A 22,535-nucleotide genomic window follows, 5' to 3' on the forward strand; every position below is an offset into this window, starting at 1 on the left:
CTGAATGCCACTCAGTTAAAGTACAGTACACTATCAGAGATGTGTTGAAATCATCGTGGCCTAAAGGATAAGACATCCGGTACATCCGTATCCAGCGATACACCGGTGTTAGAATCCCGCAGGCGGGTACCAATTATTCTAATGAAATATAATACGTACTTATCAAATGTTCACGATTGACTTCTACGGTGAAGTAAAGGAATAAAATCGTGTAATAAAAATCAAAACCCGCAAAATTATAATTTGCGTAATTTCTGGTGGTAGTTCCTCCTGTGAGTCCGCACGGGTATGTACCACCATCCCGGCTATTTCTGCGGTGCAGCAGTAATGCGTTTTGGTTTGAAGGGCGGGGCTGCCGCTGTAACTATTAGGAGTGGGCGATATAAATCGTATCTAGATTCAATATCTATATATCGCAGCAATATCGTTGAATCCGATATCGCCCCGCACGAAATCTATATATCGATATCGGCCGATACACGATATTGCTCGATGTGATGCGCATCGGCATATCGTACCGATTCGTGAATCGAAATCTATATAACGATATCAGCCGATACACGATATTACTCGATGTGATGCGCATCGGCATATCGTACCGATTCGTGAATATCGGCAATATTCGTTTGGTTCGTATCGAATCGGCCAGAGTGAGTGAGCGCACGATAGGGATATCATGTGATGAATGAAACAGAAACAGGCATTATCCATACAATTGTAAACCTTATATTTAAGTCCATATGTCTGTAGATTATTCTTAGCGTATCAGCAGGATACAATTTAGGAAAGAAGTTTCAATTTTCAACCCTAACTTGAATGCAGTATAGCCTATTTGCATCGTTGAATTTAATTTCACGCGCTTTGACCTTGAACTACAATTTTTGGACAAGTGTTTATAAATACTTAAAAGTTTTTTGTGTTTGATTTTTAAAGTACACATTTTTCTATTTTTAGTTGAATCCAAATAATTGAGTTTATTTCTTGTGTTTGTATTAAACTTTTGAAATCTACACTCTTTTGGTATATTTTGTAATTTTAAATTAAGATACAAAATACTAAAAACTGAAAATAATGTAGCCAGTCCTAAGCCTGATAAAAGCATGAAGGAAAGTTTTTTTTATATTTTTATTTTCATGTTCTTTTTATTACTTTAAAATCATATTTTAAATTGATATCAGAAAACCAACCGTATAACGTTGACTTAAATCTATATCTACTACGATATTATATCAGCGTATCGTTTCAAATCTCAAATATCATGAATCGAGAAAATCTACTAGCATCCATCAATATATAGATTCAGAAAATATATAGATTCAATATCCGATATTGATCCTCGATATATAGATACGATTCGATACGCGGCAAAACCGATATTACCCACTCCTAGTAACTATACCGAGACCTTAGAACTCATATCTCAAGGTGGGTGGCGGCATTTACGTTGTAGGTGTCTATGGGCTCCAGTAACCACTTAACACCAGGTGGTCTGTGAGTTCGTCTACCCATCTAAGCAATGACAAAAAAAAAATGATGTTTTGCTTCCGCTTACATAGTATACGGAAACTTAGAAATGGGTTTGCTCAGTGATGTTTCTGAGGCTTTCAATTATTGCGAGCTCTTCTTGACAATCAGACTTGTCCCGTCGACTAGTGATGAGTAGAATGATCTTGGTCTTGCATTATCGAGCCTTGGTCTTGGCCTTTTTTGCAAGACCAAAACCAACCAAATGTGTATAAAACTTAACAAAACAACAACAAACTCTACTACACAAACTAGATAAATGATATGGAATATTCTAAAATGAATGAACAATAAAAAAGTTCATTGCGTTGTCTGTAATATACTAAGAGAACAACATTTAAAACCTTTTTAAATTCGCCTTTTTAAATTATTATTTTAAAGAGTGTTATTTATTAAATTATATATTAAAATATGCAAAACTGAACTTCTCCCTTCACTGGATGACAAGTGAAGGAGGTCAGTGAATCCGTATCTAAGAAAAATCTGTTCAAAATTAGAGAGTTTTAAAGGTTTTAAATACTAAATGTTTTTGTATACATGTCTTAAGTTAGAATATTTGCAAAAGTCTTCACAGATTTTGGCCAATGTAGAGCGCAATAGTATCTATATTACAACACTTGGGAAGGAAAATAAGAAAAGTCTCAGATCACGTGTAATGTAAATGTATGCAATGTAAACATGTGATCTGAGGTTTACTTTTTTACTTTCTAAGGGCTGTATACTATTTTTTTGTCCGACGAAGGCGGAAAGCGGCAACGTTGCTTAGCGCAGTGGGACGAAAGTTGCCAGTTTCCGCCCGGAGCGGAAAAAATAAAAATAATCATAAACGATGCTCACGAACAGCGTCTAAAAGAATACAGAAACATCTGGCACCGTCTATTCGGTATCTGGCACGTCAACAGCCACACCAGACGTGCAGGCGGCGGAGGCGGCAAGCGTACTGCAACTAATATTAACAGATTTCTGTCTCCTAGCACTTATGCGCCGGCCTTAAAGCCTCTTTGGGATATTTACAACTTGTGTTTAGAGATATCGTACACGCTGGTCCACACGAATAGTTCTAGCACCAAAAGAGGGAGCGGAACAGATGTGAGCGGATTCAAATCCGTGGCGAACCTTTCGTCTTGAAAGAGCTTGAGTCGGCGATAGAACGCAGTATGCAAGGGCAGGTTTCATCCCAGCTCTCGGATGCGCAGCATAGGTTCAGACCGGCGCGCGGCACAACCAGCAACTGCACACTGCCACACGTTGACGCGGTAGTGCAGTTGGTGCCGCTTACTTTGACTTTAAATAAGCTTTCAACTTTTTTGACAACATCTTACTTGAGTTCAACTAGACAACGAACTAAAACTTAGAGTGTATCTTGTTAATGTTTGTAAAAAGCTAGTAAGAGTTTGGGCGTCTTACTTCACCATAAAACTGCTTTACAAACGTAAAGGCTTTAGCAACATTGTATGACGCCCTAATAAGAAGTCAACTAGAATTTATCTTGGCAGTATAGGCTCCTCGTGAGTCGAAATATCTATCCAATACCATGTTGGAACAGACACAGAACAAGTTCACTCGTCACTTGTACATACAATTACACGACACCTATGCTTTCTATCCATTGATATGATTGTATGGTTGGGTATGACAAGCTGATGAAACAAGGCGCTGGGCGTACTGAAAACGTTCCTTGGCATTGTTAACGCCCCAATTATACCTCCTAAAGACCAATACTCACTTACTAACTAATACCTCAGTTTGTTCGTCGGTTAACAAACGGCTTTTGTAAGCACTGGCCCTTTAAATTTAGCATTTCGCCGATAGATGGCTCTATTTTAATTTTTTGTACATAGACAATATCAATGTTTATTTCTCCGTGATGACCAAGACGTAAAACTGACTACATTATATTATTTGAATATAATCTTACTCATATATAATATATATTTTGTAGAACATAACTTTATATTATGATCTGTACGTTCGTCCGTTGTAGAGTTTGTATAGTGAATCTGTGGCAGCCGGCGCGGCGGCGTCGCGGCGTCGGTCGATACGAGCGGTGCGCAGTGCGCGCACAGTGTGCACCGCGTCCGGCCCGGACACACGGGCAGCCGCGCGCGGTCCGGCCCCTGAGCGTTGTTCTGAGCCTCATTCGGTGGACATGACTCCGGTTGCTACGTCTTGACAATAAATGAAACTTCCACACCGAAAGGTAAATTGAATGGTTTATTAAAGTTTAACATAGAATCAATATGTCTTATCCTTGCCTTCTGTTACTTAAACTCGTATAAAGGGTTCCAGATGGGAGCTAGGTCCGCCATATTACAAACTACATACATTTTTGTCCTGTTCATAGTATTCACATGTAATTACTAACATTACACGCTACACCGTAATCCAGAGATGTGATATTTATTTATTAACTACACGTAGGACCAACGACTTAACTTAACAGCAGAGTAAGATATAATAGATTAAAATAACAACTAATAGAAACACTGAATTAAAGGTCATCACTCACCCATATAAACAAGTTGCAACACAAGTGAATCGAAAAATTAATCCAAATAAAAGGAAAACAACCAAACTATGTATAAATATTACAAATCAATAAATGTCAGTCGTGTTGCACATCACCGGCATGCGGCACCTGCCCTCGCACCCCTCGTATCTATGCACTGAACACAAAGCATCTAGCTTCGGACTCTAAGAAGTTGTGGGTCCGTACGTACCGACACTAACCGAATTGTTTGTTCTTTCCTCGTGGACCATCCTCATAATATTCGGCAACAAAATCACACTGTAGGCAGAATATACCTATATATTTTTGTGGAGAAGTATAAATACAACAAAATAGTGTTGAAAGCACTAAATTATAAGAAACGTTCTTACACCTCTTACAGTATTTACCAGTCACAGCACTGTGCACACTCTTCCCCCTACCGACAAAGTTGCATGCTTAGACTCATCAGACCACGGCGGCTTTAAAATGAATTTATAAATTTTCAGATTCAACACAAAACTACAACGGATACATGAATAATAAATGAAATTTCTCATTTTCAATCGAGAGTCTCCGCGGGGTCCTGAGAGACTCAGGAGACACACGGGATCGATCGATCTAACAGTAACCCATCAGCAGTCGTGACGTCACACTCTGACGTCATACGCTGGCGCCGGACTGAACGAGCAGACACCAGCGCATGTTCTGGTCGCGTCGTCGCTGCGTTCAGACAGACTTATCGAAGCGAGAGCCAGGTCGGTTGCCCCCGACGCCGGGGATAATTATAATACGATACTTCTTTGGGTTATATTTCTAATGCTAAATTGTATGATATATTTATGACTCAAATGAAACTCTACAATTGAATCTAACTAGATAGCTAGCTTCATACATAATATCTTATTAATATATATCTGTTCAGGCTTCCAGGGACCCTATAAACACAACGACACATTTCAACTGCTGATAGCTCCATGCTACTGACATGCACAGTTCAAACCCTGATGCAGTGATTCGTGCGAAGTCCGTCTTCCCGGCCGCTGTCCTCGCCGGAGCGGCAAGAGCGCCGTTGGTGGCTGCTGGTTGGTGGCACCGCCGGCACCGCGTGTGTCGTGTGCACCATGTGCACGCGACGCACTGACGCTCAGCATTGGGAAGCCGAAGATATCACGCAGGTAGGTAGCCCGTTTTTAAGCTCTCTAAGAAATGCACCGAACGTAAAATACATTTTCATTCTGATAAGGACTCCAACAGTTCATAAACTTGGCTTTCCCTTCCGGATGAGAGGCACCGAACTCTCGAAACATGTCCCGAAACCATAATAAAGGGATTCTTATTCGTGCGAAGACGGACCGGCCCGGACATTTAGGTTTCAGAAGTATAATTTATTAAAAAAAGAAATTCCTGGTTAAAATAAAGATTTATATATACATATATAAAAAAAACAACTAATCTATAATCGCAGTAACTTTAACTTTGGGGGAGGCCTATATCCAGCAGTGGACGACTAAAGAAAAAAAAAACTGAACAAGGTGTAAAGTACTTACAGAGTTTAATTGCAGCCACTTCCCACCTAATTACCCTTGAAAGAGCTTAGAGAGCAGTATTGAAAACTATTTTAAAGAAACAATTTCGGTATCCCACAGACACTCTTTTTAAAGAATTTGGGGTCCTGAGCGTGAGAAGAATATTTATCCTTAGGGCAGCCCTTGATTACCACAGAGAAGTTCCTAAAATTACCAACTTCAAAGTCCTTGCTACAAAACGTACTCCTGTAATCCCGACGCCCTCAGTTAGGACGGCTTTTGCTCGTCGTTTTAGCTCCTACATGAAGCCTTACTTATATAACAGACTCAATAAAAAATACAAAATTCTTAACCTAAATTACGAAGAAGTTAAAAGAAAGTTAACAAAAGAACTGCTTAATTGGTACTACTCTTTTTCGGAGGACTTTCTGAAAAGCATTAAGTAACCCTAAACACGTATAGTAAAAATCATTACACCTGTTCCTTTTCTAGTGTGTGTGTGTGCATATTCGCTTAACTATTTTGATTTACTCGTATATTCAGCACCGTTATTACTAGTTTTAAGATACTCCTGTAAAAAACTCTCCACGAGACAGGCAGGCAGTGCCTAGTGTGGAGAGTTTTTAGCAAACTGTTATGTGTAAATGTTTTCAAGGTTAATAAATAAATAATTATTATTATTATTATAATTACAAATTATTTAGCGCTGACATGTCCCGTCGAGACTTCCGCGGTCTCAAGACGTCAGCCGTCAGCTGGCCACTCATGCTTTATTTTATAAATTTACTAGCTGACCCGGCAGACTTCGTAGTGCCTCAACCGATAAATAAAAGACCTAAACTTTTGTATAAAATAAACTTAAAACAAACAAAAGGAATCCGTCCGACGGGGGACACATCAAAGGAAAAACAAAATTTTTATTTTTATTTAATTCCGAGTATTTTCATATTTATCTACCTTTTAAACCTTCTCTGGACTTCCACGAATAATTCAAGACCAAAATTAGCCAAATCGGTCCAGCCGTTCTCGAGTTTTAGCGAGACTAACGAACAGCAATTCATTTTTATATATATAATAAGTATATATAGAAGATTGTATATGTACGAGTAGTAAGTACCTGGTTATCAAGGAGACAAAAGATATTTGACAAAGGCCTGAGTCACGCTAATGACATAATGGTATATCGTAAAATAATCTGAGAACCTTGTGTGGACCCGTTGTGACCGAATGATATGGAAGTAACGATCAATCAGTAGTATCCTGAGCTCAAACACGCTGAATGACTTATCTAATGTTTCAAATTCGTTTTCACTATCTTTAATGTTAAATATATATACTACCGCTGTGTCTGTACGTACGTACATTCTCATAATGATGTTATTGAATCTTAAACAGTACTCGTGAGGATCAAATGGAAATGGCTCTGTGGACAGGGCACAGCCGGGTCACTACTCTGGAGGCTCGGCCTTGGAGTGCTTCATCATTCAAACCACCTTTTCTTTTTTATTTATTTAATAAATAATAAAAAATACACAAAGTACATTTTTGTTTCCTTTACTTACATACATCTGACACCTGAACCTGTTAACCAATAAATATATCGAGGGATGGAAAGCTATTTGGTTTAAGAGACATTTTTGCAAATTTACACCACCAGTCACCAGGATCACCAGTTTGGAAGAGGTCGGGTTTGATCTATGCCACGCGAAGCCTTTGTCACTCCTCGACTTACGCGAACTCTTTTGCTTTGTTACGATCTATTGCTTGTGCCTTCGACTTCCTACCGCTTTATCAGTGCCTTCTGTTCTCCGTACTTTCTCCTTCTGCTAAATATACTGTATGTGATTGGGAATAAACTGTCTACCCTATAACTGACTCCTTATTGTGCCGCCCGGCACTGGTGACCCTACAATCAACCACCAACCACTTCCAAAGGTTCAGCTCGATCTATCGTATGCTGCTGGAAGCTCAGTGACGGGATGATATTGAAAAAATATTACGGACGTTGCCTGGTGAAGAAGTTTGGCTACGGGTGAACATAAGGAAAAGCTCAGTAAAATATAACACTATATTTATGATCACGCCCTAGAGTTCCCATCAGAGTTTTGAACTGTCTTAGTTATGAGTTCGTGCTGCTTACACGTATCAACCAGGTTCGTTGGATGTGCGCTGTTGTAGTTGATAGTGAAGGGACGTGGGCTCTGATCAACCCAAACACAGTAGTGAAGAATCTCTTACCCTACTCGTATTATTTTGATTTATCCATCGCTCGTTGTGCACACAGTACATAAGAGCTTAAAGGAGCATCGGAGGAGCACAGCACAGAACAGGTTGTTGACTAGCGTCTTTTTCCCCCCAACCTAAGCGCTGATAGCCCAAGAGGCTATCCTAGCTACGCTCGAACGGTTAGAAGAGCTCACGGGTTCAACCTAAGAAAACTTGTTAGCACTAGCCCTATCAAAAGCAGTGCCGAATCTGTCACCGGATCGGCACCACGACCCATTGAGAGGATCCGGCGAGGAACTCAGTGGGTTAGGTCTATGGGTTAGGTTGCAAGTCGAAATCTTCATCAAATTCGACTCGTCCCGAAAACTATAGTCAACAACGACGAATTAAACGCGGTATAGGAAACTGACGGTATTCAAACTGCTGCTGAGTCAGCAGCAGCTTCCGAGGTTAATGAAAATAATGAAGGTCCATTTGCGTCAAATTGGCAAGGTAAAACAACTTGTGAGTTGGTGCCGCAAGAACTGAACGATGGACACTCTCTCAAGTAGACCGTTCCACAGATGGCGGCCGGCTCTCGCGCGAATGTCTATACATATGAGTATTCGAATCCGACTAACTTCGACAGACATTGAAACAAACTGTCGACCTCGATCAATGGTAATATTTGTCGGGGACCCAAATGAGCCATCTAGTCTGATATACTGATAGCACAGTATAGTATTCAGCCACGAATGCAGTCGTTGTCTTCAATCGGTGTTGGATGTGGCCAACGCGCAAACCAATACACTTTGTGAATAGAAGTGGGCGTCCAATCAGGTCTATCTGGATTTGTTGAATAACAAGGCGCTTGGTAGTTTAAAGATGTCCAGTGCGAAAGACACATACACTAACCGGCATAGGAGCTGTGTAAACAAAACAAAAAAAATAGGTACGCCTCGACCGTTTGTCTGAATGAAACTTAGAGGTTCTCAAGCACAATTTTTGTACTCCTGTAGTGCAGCTCCAATAGGCTCGTTGACGAGGAGGTGGTCGCCGCGAGGGCGCCATGGTAGTTCTTGGATGCTGAACGCACAGACTTCGGACGCCGAATCGTACACTAGATAACATGACCGCGTCTTAGCCGCTCATTTGCTGACCACTTGCTTCGTCTTTGCCGCTCGGTTTTGTTCTCTGTCTTGGTGTGTCTGCAGTATCTACAAAAGGAAGGTTGTCCCCTGAGCGACCGAACTTCAGAACGAAATAAATTATTTAAGAAAAAAAGAACAAAAAAATCGATTTATTAAAAAAAGTTGAATAATGAAAAACAAAACTATTTAATAGCTCTCTAACATTCGAGAATTATTTTAAGCAAACTACAATATATTTATTTAATTTGGAAAGTCCATTTGTAATAATGAGTGACCACACTCTCCTCTCATCGCATCACCCCTTTCAGAGGGATGGGGCCGCAGACAGCTCCCTCGGCCCCTCCTGCACCCGACTACGTTCCACCGCAGTCGGCGAGAGAGCTATCGATCGAGTCTGAGCACGACCGACCCGTGACTTCCTCGCTTTTATCTCCGACTAAATGATCGACAAAAACAGACACAAATCAGATCGGAGATATCGAAACCACATACTTACACTTGTCAAGGTTTTGATGTAGTCATTGCAATAGTCATCGGCTCCTTTATTGAGTCTGGTGTTCCTCTATTGAAGGGAGGACTGCACGGTTTCCCTGTCAAATTTAGTTCAGTATAACTTTATTATTAGGTTTATTGTACTGTTATTGTTTCTGGACAACACCCTACGCAAAACGACATGGGTGCATGAGCCGCTCCGCTTGGCAATAGGGATGCCTAAACCATATACTAGCAAACTACAAAAACTTATGGCGAGAGAACATACATCATCATAGATCCTCAATCATTAAGACGAGGAGTAGGCGACCTGTGTGGGTTCGAGTCAGACATGCGACAACTGAGTGCCATCTTAGATATTGCAGCATTTGAGAGACTAAAAACCAGTTTGAGGACAGGAAGTTTTTATTATTATTCTTGTTTCAACATACTCTTTTTTTTATTGCTTAGTTGGGTGGACGAGCTCAAAACCCACCTGGTGTTAAGTGGTTACCGGAGCCCATAGACATCTACAACGTAAATGCGCCACCCACCTTGAGATATAAGTTCTAAGGTCTTAGCATAGTTGCAACGGCTGCCCCACCCTTTAAACCGAAACGCATTACTGCTTCACGGCAGAAATAGGCTGGCTGGTGGTAGGTACCTACCCGTGCGGACTCACAAGAGGTCCTATCCCCAGTAAAGAGGTCCCACCACCTTTACTGGTCGTAGGACCTAGCTACTCCTACACGTAAAGATCAATGCCTAATCTTTACATTATAAGATATGGCTATGGACATGGCATAAACCGACCCTGACCCGCAGCCTTTACATGAGTAAGTATCTAGTACTGGCGGTGAGGAGGTTACGAGGAACATTATCATCATTGAGTCTTCGATCGTATTTATATCTCAGGATGAACGGCACCGTTCCATTTCCAGTTGGTACGAGCGCCGGTAGCCACTTGATGCTACGTGAGCGGCGAGCTCGACTGCTGGGCTACGGCAATGAAACGAACCTCACAGGCCATTAGACCATTTATATTTACAACTTCATTAGTGTTGGAAACGTACAGACACCGCTCGATGGGCAGTTCACGCGGGGTGCGTTGACGCGCTACAGGCTTCTCATTGCGAACATGTGTACTACAGATTGGATGGGATGGAGCATCGCAGCGCGTGCGGAGGGACAAGTGTAAACAAAGGCAGGCTGTAGACGTCGCGTATCGATCGCGGAGAGAGCGCGGAGGGAGCGCGGCGGCTGCTGTCTGGGCCCCGCCCCCGCCTCGCGACCCTAACACATGCTGTGCATTGCGTCCACGCAAACCAAAAGAAAGACACACCACACCACTAAAACAATAATAATATTATTACATCTGAAATTAATTTATCAGAGTGCTCATCTTACTCACTTGATCTACGACTATTCAGCTATTTAATTGGCACAACAGAAACCATTATTCTAACACAGTTGAGACTCAGACCTCATGGCTCAAAATGAGTGGCGGCATCAAGTTATGTTGGGTATAAGCACCGATAACCACGCCTTACCAGGTGGGTCGTGCGCTCGTTCGCACATATTGCATTAAAAAAACAGAGCCAAACAACAAAACTATCAATTTCTGCTTCATTTTTAACCTTGTTTTTATTTAGGATTTCAATGGATTTTATAGATTAATTATCTATTTATTTTGGTAGTCCAAAGGGATACATACATAAATACCAAACACGTACATATGTATATCACCATGAACGACGTTTCACAGCGATGACTTAACACTGTGTAAAAAAACAAAATTTAAAAGGCGCTTTTACAGCAGTAAGAGCCCACTACGCCCACGCCGCCCACTGCGCGTGTTGTGGAGCGCGCTACCAGCTCAGGGTCGGCAGAGACCCTGGTAGAGCAGAGGTGTGTTCGGGATCCGTTAACACCATCTCTAAATCTTCTAATTCAATTGTGTGTGAATAAACCCATGTGTGACATTGTACATACAAATGTACCTACGAGTATATGTAGCCTTTCTACTCGAATAATATCGGCATTCCAAATTTTATTAAATATACAATACGCGTGATGTGTTATTAAGTTATATAATTAAATAATGTTGAAGTGCACTCTACGACGATGAGGGCGCCGGGCGCGAAAATCGGCTACGTTGAACGATACTGAGTTAGCATTCCCGCTAGGCGCTGGCGAATCGATCAGACGACCGAGCCGCCCCGAGCCGCCCCGAGGCTCCCCGAGGCTCCCCGAGGCGCTCCGACGGCCGCGCGTCTCGTCGAGCCCGCTGAGTGCCGCCGAGAGCGCCATTCCGTGCCGGCGAGCGAGGGCGCGAGGGCGTGTCTAGATGCGCTCAACGCGCTCTCAACACACTCACTGCACTCTTGGTCATCATCATGTTTTCTCGTTCGCAGGACGTGGATGCGATGTGCAGCCGATCCGTCCCGACAACGCTGCGGCACGGCGTGGTCTGCAACCCGACCGACCGACAGCGCACGTGCCGCCCTCTGCAGGGCTCAGGACGAGTGAGAATTTTCTTATTGCGTTATTTTTAATAGAAACGATGAGCGCTTTTGTCGTGATATAAAGTATGTGTGGCGACTCGTATAATATCGTTGTTCCCTAGGCACCGCTAGTCGTCTCATGTCTGTGTCGTACAGTGAGGTTGCTCGCAGCCGTCCTGCTGTTCGCTATCTTCCCATCGACAGCAATCCTCGTGTGAGTTCAGTCTGCATCCATTGTGTTTAGATCGGCTTCGCGCAACTGCCCCGCGCATGTCCGCATCATATTGATTTTGTATTGCGACCCCAGACCGAGCGCGCCGCGCATGTCGACTGGTTCACTGTTCGCTAAAACTGACATCGATCAAGTTTCCTCCCGTCGCGTCGGCTCTGTTTTGTTAGCAACTGTTTTGCAATATAAAAGCGATTTTTGTCACAATTGTACCATTGTTTTGAGTGAAGGTGAACAGAGCATGTTGACTAGTCGAACAGTAATTAACAAAGTAATGGTTGCAGCATGGCAGCTCATATCCCGGGGTCTCACTCCGATCACGTTTTTACTGCATAGATGTGTGAACGAGCTCACATTTCAGTTCTTGTAAAGTATTCACCGCAGCACAAGCGCCTCGTATTGTGAATAACCAGCACCGACATTAAGACATGAGGTCGGAGTCAATTTGATTGTATGACCATACTCTTCATGCCGGAACGCGCTGCACGACAGGAACAGTGCAAGGTCGTACCATCTGCCCGTCGGACTTACGTATAACCTACATCCAGTCTCGGAACCGGCGTTTATATTCCTTTATAAATGAAATGGTTTTCGTTAAGACGGAACAAGTCATTTGCAACATTGGAAGGGGCTCTAGTATGCAATCAATATGTTCCAGACAGGGCGGGGCCAGCAGGGCTCACAGGTCTGAGGTGCGAGGGGCAGGGCTTGCGTGAAGGGGAGGTCAGTCTGTATGCATCGTTCCGCGCATGCGTCGAGGGGAGCCGTGCCGCAGTGCCGCAGTGCCGCACCCTCACTACTGGTTCGAAGCTGAATACCGGCGGACATCTGATGCTGTGCTTGTGCCGCCTCAACGTTACCGAGTTACTAAGTCGGAAGGTCATCAGCAGTCAGCATACAGTAATACAGAAACGTTTGAAGGTTTCAGATCTTAGACCCGAATAGCTCCATCGACAATCCATGTGGCACATTCGTGATCTACCCTGTAGATCCGGGCTTTCGTAAAAAACAAATCGAAAGCTCGTCTCTACAGGTATATCACGGCTGGCCCACGCCACCTTTTCTACAATTAGTCAAGAACTGGTGGCGATTCAACATGCGGACGGAGCCAACGAGCCAACGAGTCGACGAGGTCGCGCGACCACTGACCGCGGCTACCCTGCGTCTACCCTGCGTCTACCCTGCGTCTACCCTGCGTCTACCCTGCGTCTACAAACATTCCCATCGTATGCCTGATCGTATTCCTGTACATACTTATGCTACATTGTGTTATGTTACCTTACTTTCAACTTTCTAACAGTGTCGTTGCAATACAGTCTCTACTACGTTTCCCAAAAGAAGGATTCTTTGTTTTGAAAAACGTACCGAGTTTACTGAAATTAATAATGATGTATATGTTGTGTGTCATTAATGTTGTGCTGGTGATGGTGGCGAGGCACTGGCGACTACTGTTATTGTGAACTCGATGTTAATTTAGAGTCTTCTGTGGCGTTTGTTGAGCGCAATTACATTTTAATAAATATACTTTTAAAAAAATAAAATGTTTAATTATAAATCACGTGTCTTACTTCTCAAATCAATTCCTTTTTTATTTGAAATATTCTAGATTGTCTTTCTAACTCAATGAGAAGGAAATAATTCTAACCGATTTAATTGATCTTCGTGATCGAAGGGGTAACCCTGCAAAGTGGACTTCGGTTTCTGTTCCCGAAGGGTACTGTGACAGTCGGTATTACTATATCAAATTGAGGTGGTTAATGTGTACAGATTATATAGTTGTTTGAACCTAATAAATCAATAAATAAAACGTTAATGTCTACTTTGAGAAATGAGTTTTAAGACTTATTATAGTATGTACACCAATTAGCCCAATTCAGAATGAAGTTTCAGCACATATAAGAACCGACAATAAACAAAAAAATTTACTGAATTAGTACGAGCAATAAGGAGTATTAGCTACAGATCTTTTCTCACTGTTTTTTTCTCAGTCTCATCGCTCACAGAACCAATAGGGCCACTGTAGGGCCGCTAATAAGGTACTGCAGACATTTATTTTCATAATATATATATATATATATATATATAAAGTTTTATAGCAAAATAGTTCTTGGGATTGAGTTATTATAAACTATGCCCCAGTACATAACAACAACAACATAATAGTATAAATAACAACAGTGTAAACAAGAGTGTCGTGTGGAGCTACTATTAGATATAGTGCTACGGAGGATGGTACTTTGGAGGAATTTCTAACATCATTACAATGTTCCAACAAGTTTTTGAGTTGGATGCACTCCCGAGTTTTATGACCTCGTAGACCAATAGTTACAGACCTCTTGTTTGGCCACCATCTACAAGCTATTGACATTCATTCTGAGAATTAAAATTCAAGCTCATTTTTACTAATGAAATCTTATCACCACCTCAGAATGGCTGCAAGACAGGACCTCGATCTGTTGATACGGCCTTTAGCCAGCAGGATCGGAACGGTAAAATATGGCTTGGCTTGATTATAAGAAAGCGTATAACCCTGGGCCTAATGTATACATAGCTAGGCTTCTAGCTTAGGCTTAAAAAATCACCGTAACCCCACCCCCGCGGTGAGTGAGATATGTGGGAATTGAAACCCTGGACCGGAGTCCTGTCGGGGCTACTGAGACGGCGGGACATAGTTCACGCAGAGCATATTACATCCATCCGGGATTCCATACATCCATCCACCCGCCGGGATTTGAAGGCTTATTAGGCTTAGGCTTAGGATATATTTAAGGCCCTACCACACCATACGACTCAACTTGGCACTCTCACACCCGACGTCCAGTCTCTGCCCAGGGTCAGAACCCGGTAAAAGTAGGCGGTCTCCGCAGTCAACACTACAACCAGACTCGCGGCTCCACCTCTAGAATGCCCGACTGACGGGTTGTCGAGGCGATCGTCGACTATCAATCCGCCGTATGGCTACCCGTCAGGCCTAAGCGATGACGCAGGTGTTCCAGGATACTCAACTGGGTCAGAAAAAACCTGCCGGGTCGGAACGCGATACAACGTCGACCGGATTGCTCTGCGACAGTATGTTCGGCGACGACAGCGACGAAGGCAATGCGGACCGAATCGCGGACCGCAGCCGACGATGCGCCGTCTCATCATCCTGGTGCCGGTGCCCTGGAGTGAAAGTAGCGTGCGACGCTTTTTAGTTTTTTTATTGCTTAGATGGGTGGACGAGCTCACAGCCCACCTGGTGTTAAGTGGTTACTGGACCCATAGACATCTACAACGTAAATGCGCCACCCACCTTGAGATATAAGTTCTAAGATCTCAGTATAGTGAATTCGTGCGTTGCGACCGTAGATAGTGGACGTCTCCGTGGTTGTTGTGGCATTATCGTTTCATTTAAGTTTAAATTTGTTAATTTTAAATTGTGATTGGTCGTTTTCAATTCATCGGTGGCTCCTTGTTCTTCCTTAACGTTTTTAACAGCTGACTCCACCTTTTGGGCGGTGTAACAGAGATAGAAGCTAGGTAAGATACGCCTTAGCTTTCTTATTGTGGCTGCTTCTCGCTTGAGCCTGCCGGTGGGTGCATGTTTGCTTGACACGCGTGTGCGCTTTGAGTGTGTCGAGTCGAAGAAATTACAAACATTCAAAAAAGTACTCGTGTGGCCGGGCGTGAACTTGCGTCGCTGGACCTGCGTTTGGTCGTCGCCCTGTTGCTCCAACAATTAACTGAACTCACCTGCTAAATTATACATTGCCTTCATATTACTTTGAATCTAATCTCCTAATTTATAATTTATTATGGAGTACACCTGCTGTAATAAAGTGGTCAATACTCGTGACAATAAGAAGTCAACCTTGGTGTGTACAGTGTGTAGAAATTATTATCATATCGGCTGTGTTCTTCCTGCAAAAAAGGATTGGACGCCGGATTCAGAATTTAAGTCTACATGGATATGTCTTAATTGTGCGACTAGATCACGCACTGTTAATGATGACACTCCTGTCCGAGGCAATGTGAGGCCTCGAGCACCTGATACATCCAATGTTACGATGAGACCGTTGCGTACTGGATCCAGGGAACGTGAGGGACCTGAATTACAGGTTGTCCCTTTGGAACAGGTCAGGAGTATAGTGCGCGCGGAAGTCCAGGAAGCTGTTGCTTGTTTCAGGGACACTATTCTTGAACTCAAGAGTGAAATCTCAACTCTTCGTGATAGTGTCTCCTTCATTAGTGACAAGTATGAAGCCATATCAAAAAAATTTCTTGAGTTTAATGACCATCTGAAAGTTATTCCAACACTCAAAAACGAGCTCAGTATACTGGATTCAAGAATACAATCCATTGATTCTCAATTCAACTTAAAAGAGCAGTGGAGCAGGAGATCTAATATAGAAATTCTGGGTATCCCCGAAAGGAAAGGCGAAAATCTAATAGAATTGGTCTCGAAAATTGCCGAGAGGGCGGGTTTTGCCTTGAATCCTCAGATAGACGTCGATTTTGTTACAAGGGTTGCGCCGATGGACAGAAGCAGTAGCAGATCAAAGCCAGTTATTCTTAGATTTGTATCCCGATATAGGAAGGATGACATGTTGGCTAAATTGCGGAGATTAAAGGAATTGAAATCTTCTGATATTGGATTCCCACATGATTCATCTAGGCTTTATTTTAATGACCACCTCACGAAAAATAATAAACTTTTGTTAAAAAACGTAAAACATTTAGCCAAGGAAAAATTTTATAAATACGTGTGGGTACGTAATTGTACTGTACTGGTGCGAAAAAACGATGTTAGTCCGCCAGTCGTGATTGCTTCCCAAGATGATTTAAAAAAAATTATATAGGTGTTTTCCTTATTATTATATTCATTATTTTTAAAGTACATGCTATTTTTTGTAATGTAAAATATATCATAATTTTGTTTTTTTCTTTTCAAAAGTTGATGATCGGACTATTTCAGTTTTTTGAGAAACTTTTAAATGTTTTTTTAACTATTTTAATAACATTATGTAAGGCTTGTTATGATATAGCAACATACTTATTGTTTAGCATTGGAGAATTTTTTATTTTGTTCGTTTGGAACTTTTACTCCTGGGGTGGGTGTTTGATTAATGTTGAGATCTATATTCTCGTTTGTGTAGGTACTTATGTATTGACATGTCAATTATTATGCTGTGGTTTGAGCCGTGGACTATTAATACTGTTGGTTAATTATTTATATGATCTATTTTTTCTCTCTCTCTCTAATGGCTAATTTAAAGATTTTTTACCAGAACGTTCGTGGTTTACGTAGTAAAACTAATTTGTTTTATAGAAACATTATATTATGTGATAATGATATTATATGTCTTAGTGAGACATGGTTAATGCCGGGTATTTATGACTCGGAGTTGTTTGATGAGCGTTTTGTTGTTTACCGTTGCGATCGGAACTATAACTCTCGAAATGATTCTTTGGGTGGCGGGGTACTTATTGCTGTGCGTAGAGGAATTACCGTTTTTAATTTAACCTGTCTCCCTTCCAACAGAAACCGATCAGCTGATATTATTTCGATAAAAATAAATATTAAGCACAATAACGTTAGTAAACTACTCCATCTTTACTGTTGCTATTTTCCTCAATGTTCCTCTCAGTTTGAAGATGAAATTGGTTTTTTTGAGGATATTTCTGACACAATTATTACTAATCCCGGTGACGAATTTTTGTGCGTCGGCGATTTCAATATAAGGAATGCTTCTTGGGAGCTGATCGGTGTTGATGGACCTGCTAGACTCTTGAATGGTGATCGGTGGGACTCACTTGTCTTTGGTCTTTCTAATTTTTTAGCTTTTAATAGTTTTAAACAATTTAATTCGATTTCTAATATAAATAAAAGATGCTTAGATTTAGTAATAAGTAATTGTGCTTGTAAGGTTGTTCGTTCGTCCCTTCCTCTTGTATCTGAGGATAATCATCATCCAGCCTTAGATATTCAGATTCAGGGGTTAGACGTGAGACCCCTACGTTCTCCTGGCCGGTCCATATTGCTTTTCCATAAAAGTGACTACTCTATTATTAACGAGGAACTTTCGAAAATTGATTGGAAACAATCTTTTATGAATTTAGATGTCGACATGGCCGTGGGCAAGTTTCATGAAATCTTAGACAAGATTATTTCTGATAATGTGCCTGTGAAGGTCGTAAGAGGTAACTCCAATTTCCCTTACTGGTACTCCTCTGCTTTAATCAAGTTGATTAAAGAAAAAAGAAAATTTCACAGGAAATGGAAATGTTATGGTCGATTGGCCGACTATTCAAGTTTTTCTGTTCTTCGTGAAAGACAAAAAGCCTTAAAAATTTGCTGTTACAATGCACACATAACAAAGTGTGAGGATGATATCTTGAAGTGCAGTAAGCAATTTTGGAGATTTGTTAAATCCAAGAGGAGTGCTGGGGATTTTCCTAACGAATTGTTCTTAAATGATAGGTGCTCATCTGATGGTTCTGAAATATGTAATTTATTTAATGTTCATTTTGGTTCTGCCTTTTTAACTAACAATACACAGTCAGCATCATCGTTAAGTTATACCCCTGCTTCTTACGACCTTAACTGTGTAGATATTTCTTCATTTTTTATTTCGGTGGGTAAAGTCAAGCAATATTTAAAAAATCTTGATATTTCCAAGGGTGCTGGTCCGGATGGTATTCCTGTTTTTTTGCGACAATGTTACGCTCAGCTGTGTTACCCTTTGCATCTTCTTTTTAATCACTCATTATCAACAGGTGTTATGCCCCGTATTTGGAAGCGGTCGTTCGTGGTGCCAGTCTTTAAGAGCGGTGATAAACATAACATAGCTAACTACAGACCAATTTCTAAAATTTGTGCCATCCCTAAGATGTTTGAACGTATAGTTTATGATTTTTTATTTCCATTGATTAGGCCTCATATTATAGAGCAACAGCATGGTTTTATAAGCCATAGATCTACTGAGACAAACCTCTGTGAGTTTTTGGATAATGTATTGAGCTCCATGGAGGATGGTCATCAGGTTGATGTGGTGTACACGGATTATTCCAAAGCGTTCGATCGAATAAATTTTGACATCTTGATTGAGAAATTGCATGGACTTGGGGTCCACGGTGATTTGCTGCGATGGCTTGAGTCTTATGTTAGAGATCGCAGTCAGGCTGTGACTTTCAATGGTTTTTGTTCATCATTTGCACCTGTTCCCTCGGGAGTTCCTCAGGGCTCTCATCTCGGTCCTATGTTATTTAATATATATGTCAATGACGTTTCGAATGTTTTCAGGAAATCCAAATTCATTATGTACGCTGATGACAAAAAAGTATATAAAGTTATAAAGTCCTTAAACGACTGTTTGGAATTACAGGATGATTTGAACAACTTATTTGTTTACTGTCAAAATAACTTACTCACAGTGAATACTAATAAGTGTACTATTATAACATTCTCACGTGGAAGATCGAATATCTTGTATGACTATTCTATTAATGGTCAAACTTTGGTACGCACCACAGTTGTTCGTGATTTGGGTATTTATTTGGATTCCAGTTTGATTTTTGATTTTCATGTTAATGAAATAGTAAATAAGGCTTTTCGAATGTTAGGCTTCATACTTAGAGTTGTTAAAGACTTTAAAAGACCATCTACTTTGATTCTGTTGTACAACAGTTTTGTACGGTCTATATTGGAATATGGCTCCGTCACATGGAACCCCCAATATAATATTTATATTCAGCGACTAGAAAGAGTCCAAAAAAAGTTTTTTAAGCATCTTTTATACCATTGTCGTCGCTTTAACTCTCCAGAACCGACAGAATTTGTCTCTCTAGTCGATCGCAGGCTACTGAGGGATCAAATGTTTTTATATAAAATAATAAATAACGAGATTGATTCTAGCTATCTACTTTCCAAAATTTCATTTAAATGTAGTCGTATTTCCGCGCGTTCTAAACAGACCTTCCACATGTCCACGGCTCGAACGAAATATGCTTCTAACTCTTTTGTCCGTAGATCTTGTAGGTTGTATGATGCTAAGTTCTCTAATGCTGATATCTTTTGCTTGTCACTTGTAGCATATAGAAAAGCTATTTTGGAGTGTTTATAGGGTGATTTGGCCCGATAAGTGTTGTAGTTTTATAGTGTGAGTTAATGTATAAAATGATATGTGCGTATTGTGTTGCTTTTGTTTTTTTTTTGTAATTTAAATTTCTAAATTTCTCTTCTTGTTCACTATCTACTTATATGTGATTTTGATTGTGGAAACATATTTGGTTATTGTTTTAGCTATATTTTTTAAATATTGTATGTTTTGTATTGTACTGTTTGTTTCCCAAATAAATAAATAAATAAATAAATAAATAAATAGTCACAACGGCTGCCCCACCCTTCAAACCGAAACGCATTACTGCTTCACGGCAGAAATAGGCGGGGCGGTGGTACCTACCCGTGCGGACTCACAAGAGGTCCTACCACCAGTAATTACGCAAATTATAATTTTGCGAGTTTGATTTTTATTGCACGATGTTATTCCTTCACCGTGGAAGTTAATCGTGAACATTTGTTGAGTGTGTATTTCATTAGAAAAATTGGTACCCGCCAGCGAGATTCGAACACCAGTGCATCGCTCGATGCGAATGCACCGGACGTATTATCCTTTAGGCCACGACGACTTCACTGCTTAGAACGATCTTATCCGGTGGAAGATAAACGGACGCGATAACGATCGGCGCGTGTCCCGTCAGTGAGATTCGGCACACTGATGCTTCGATATTAGCGAGCGCGGGAGGATCGAGCGGGACGCAATGCAGGGCTCTTCTATAGTAAATGACGGTACCACCACCACGAGCAGAGAGCCTGTCGTTCCTGACCATGTTATAGTTCGCGATTTTAGGGTCACGGCGCGCGGGCTTAAGTAGGGTCTCCTGCACTAAAAAGATATCAATTTGATGGTCACGCAAAAAGTCAGAAACCTGATCACGTTGATTTGCGAGACCGTAAGCGTTAAAAAATCCTATCGTTACGGATAGGGGCTTTATTCTACTTATATACGCCATTGATTACCGGCGGAGTGAGGGGAGGACGTACGTATTTAACGACGCGTATACGTCGGCGTATCCCTGCACAAAGGCGATAAAGTGTTGTGCAGTGGAGGCAGCGCGAATGGCGTCGCCCAAAGCGTTAACGCGCTCAAAGTTGATCGACTGAAAGAAGTCGATCGCTAAAGCGAGATTGTCGGACGCGGTCGGAGGGCAAGTCGCGTGAGAGGGACGAGTCGCGGGGGCGGGACGAGTCGCGGGGGCGGGACGAATCGCGGAGGAGGGAGTTGTAGCCGTGTTCGTGTACGGCAGCGTTTTCGCCCAGGCCGAGACACTGGGCACCGGCGCCGGAACGAACGCTGGCTTAGCCTGCGACACAGAGGGTGCCGAGGCTTTGATGTCTGGGCTGGAAGCTCGGAGGCGGTTTTGGCGGGCGACGCGGCGGTTTATTTTAGGGGCTCGGGGGCAACCACGGTAATTCGTGTGGTGACCCTGTGTTCGACACAGGACGCAGCTAGGCGGTTCCGTCGCGGTTTTTTGGTCGCGAGCGCAGAGGGCCGTGGCGTGATCGCCCAAACACTTAACACATCGGGGGCGCGCGTGACAGTTACGGGAAGAGTGCCCGTACAGTTGACAGTTATGGCACTGGCTAGGAGTGCCTTTTTTATGGGGGGCTTCGACGGCGATACCGGAGAGCCTACAGACGGTCTGTGTGTTGAAGATTTTCTTACCCTCGGGGGTAGGCTGGAGGGCGACTAGAACCATATTATATGGCTCCCTACCGCGACCGGTGTGCATACGGTGCACAGAATTCACTGGTAAGCCCTGTTCTAACAGATCGGCCTTCATGAGCTCTACATCTAACTCTTTAAGGATTCCGCGTATTACAACGCGGAGTTCGCGCTCCTCCTGGAGCGTATACGTATGGAAACTTATACGCTCCTTACGGAGGTAAGAAGAGAGGGCCCTCTATGGTCGTCGGGTGTTTGAACCTTAATTTGAATGCCGTTCGCAAGGTTACGGGCATTCGTGAAATTGATATTTTTGGCCTTAAGGGCCAGGCAAACTCGATCCCAAGCTGCCTTCTCCTGAAGGATAACCGGGGGAGGGGTTTTATTTTGTGCCACCGGACGCGGCGACGGAGTGGCACGGGCTGGGGGCGCATCGGGAGTGTGAGGGCGGGGGCGCGACGCGTTCGCGGCTTTGCTAATTTTAGGGGCCGCGGGAGCTCAGGACTCCGCGGCACGCTTCTTACCCTTCTGTACCAGGATGAATCCATTCGTCGATGAGGCGGGGGCGAGGTCGACCTTCATGTCCGAGTCAGAGCCGGAGCACGAGGAGGCGGGCGCAGGCGACCTACGAGCAAGTGTAGGTGTTTTAGAGGGCGCGACGGAGGCCGCG

General features: G+C 42.4%; 3 long non-coding RNA genes and 1 other non-coding gene across 4 annotated transcripts; 3 read left to right on the forward strand and 1 right to left on the reverse strand.

The window, feature by feature from the left end:
• The first annotated feature begins 3,517 nt into the window (after nucleotides 1-3,517).
• On the forward strand, nucleotides 3,518-7,081 carry LOC105841457 (uncharacterized). The gene is made up of 4 exons (XR_001139584.4): nucleotides 3,518-3,724; nucleotides 4,522-4,770; nucleotides 4,938-5,190; nucleotides 6,937-7,081. It is a non-coding gene; the product is annotated as an uncharacterized LOC105841457 (long non-coding RNA).
• Nucleotides 7,082-8,597: 1,516 nt separating this feature from the next.
• On the reverse strand, nucleotides 8,598-10,840 carry LOC134199662 (uncharacterized). The gene is made up of 3 exons (XR_009974243.1): nucleotides 10,442-10,840; nucleotides 9,394-9,487; nucleotides 8,598-8,963 (listed from the first exon to the last, which is right to left on the reverse strand). It is a non-coding gene; the product is annotated as an uncharacterized LOC134199662 (long non-coding RNA).
• An 851-nt stretch (nucleotides 10,841-11,691) lies between these two features.
• On the forward strand, nucleotides 11,692-13,656 carry LOC119629094 (uncharacterized). The gene is made up of 2 exons (XR_009974247.1): nucleotides 11,692-11,893; nucleotides 12,760-13,656. It is a non-coding gene; the product is annotated as an uncharacterized LOC119629094 (long non-coding RNA).
• On the forward strand, nucleotides 13,066-13,184 carry Mir993b (microRNA mir-993b). The gene has a single exon (NR_107282.1). It is a non-coding gene; the product is annotated as a microRNA mir-993b (primary transcript).
• Nucleotides 13,657-22,535: the final 8,879 nt, after the last annotated feature.

Source organism: Bombyx mori, chromosome 1, assembly GCF_030269925.1.
Source record: "Bombyx mori chromosome 1, ASM3026992v2".
NCBI lineage: Eukaryota > Metazoa > Arthropoda > Insecta > Lepidoptera > Bombycidae > Bombyx > Bombyx mori.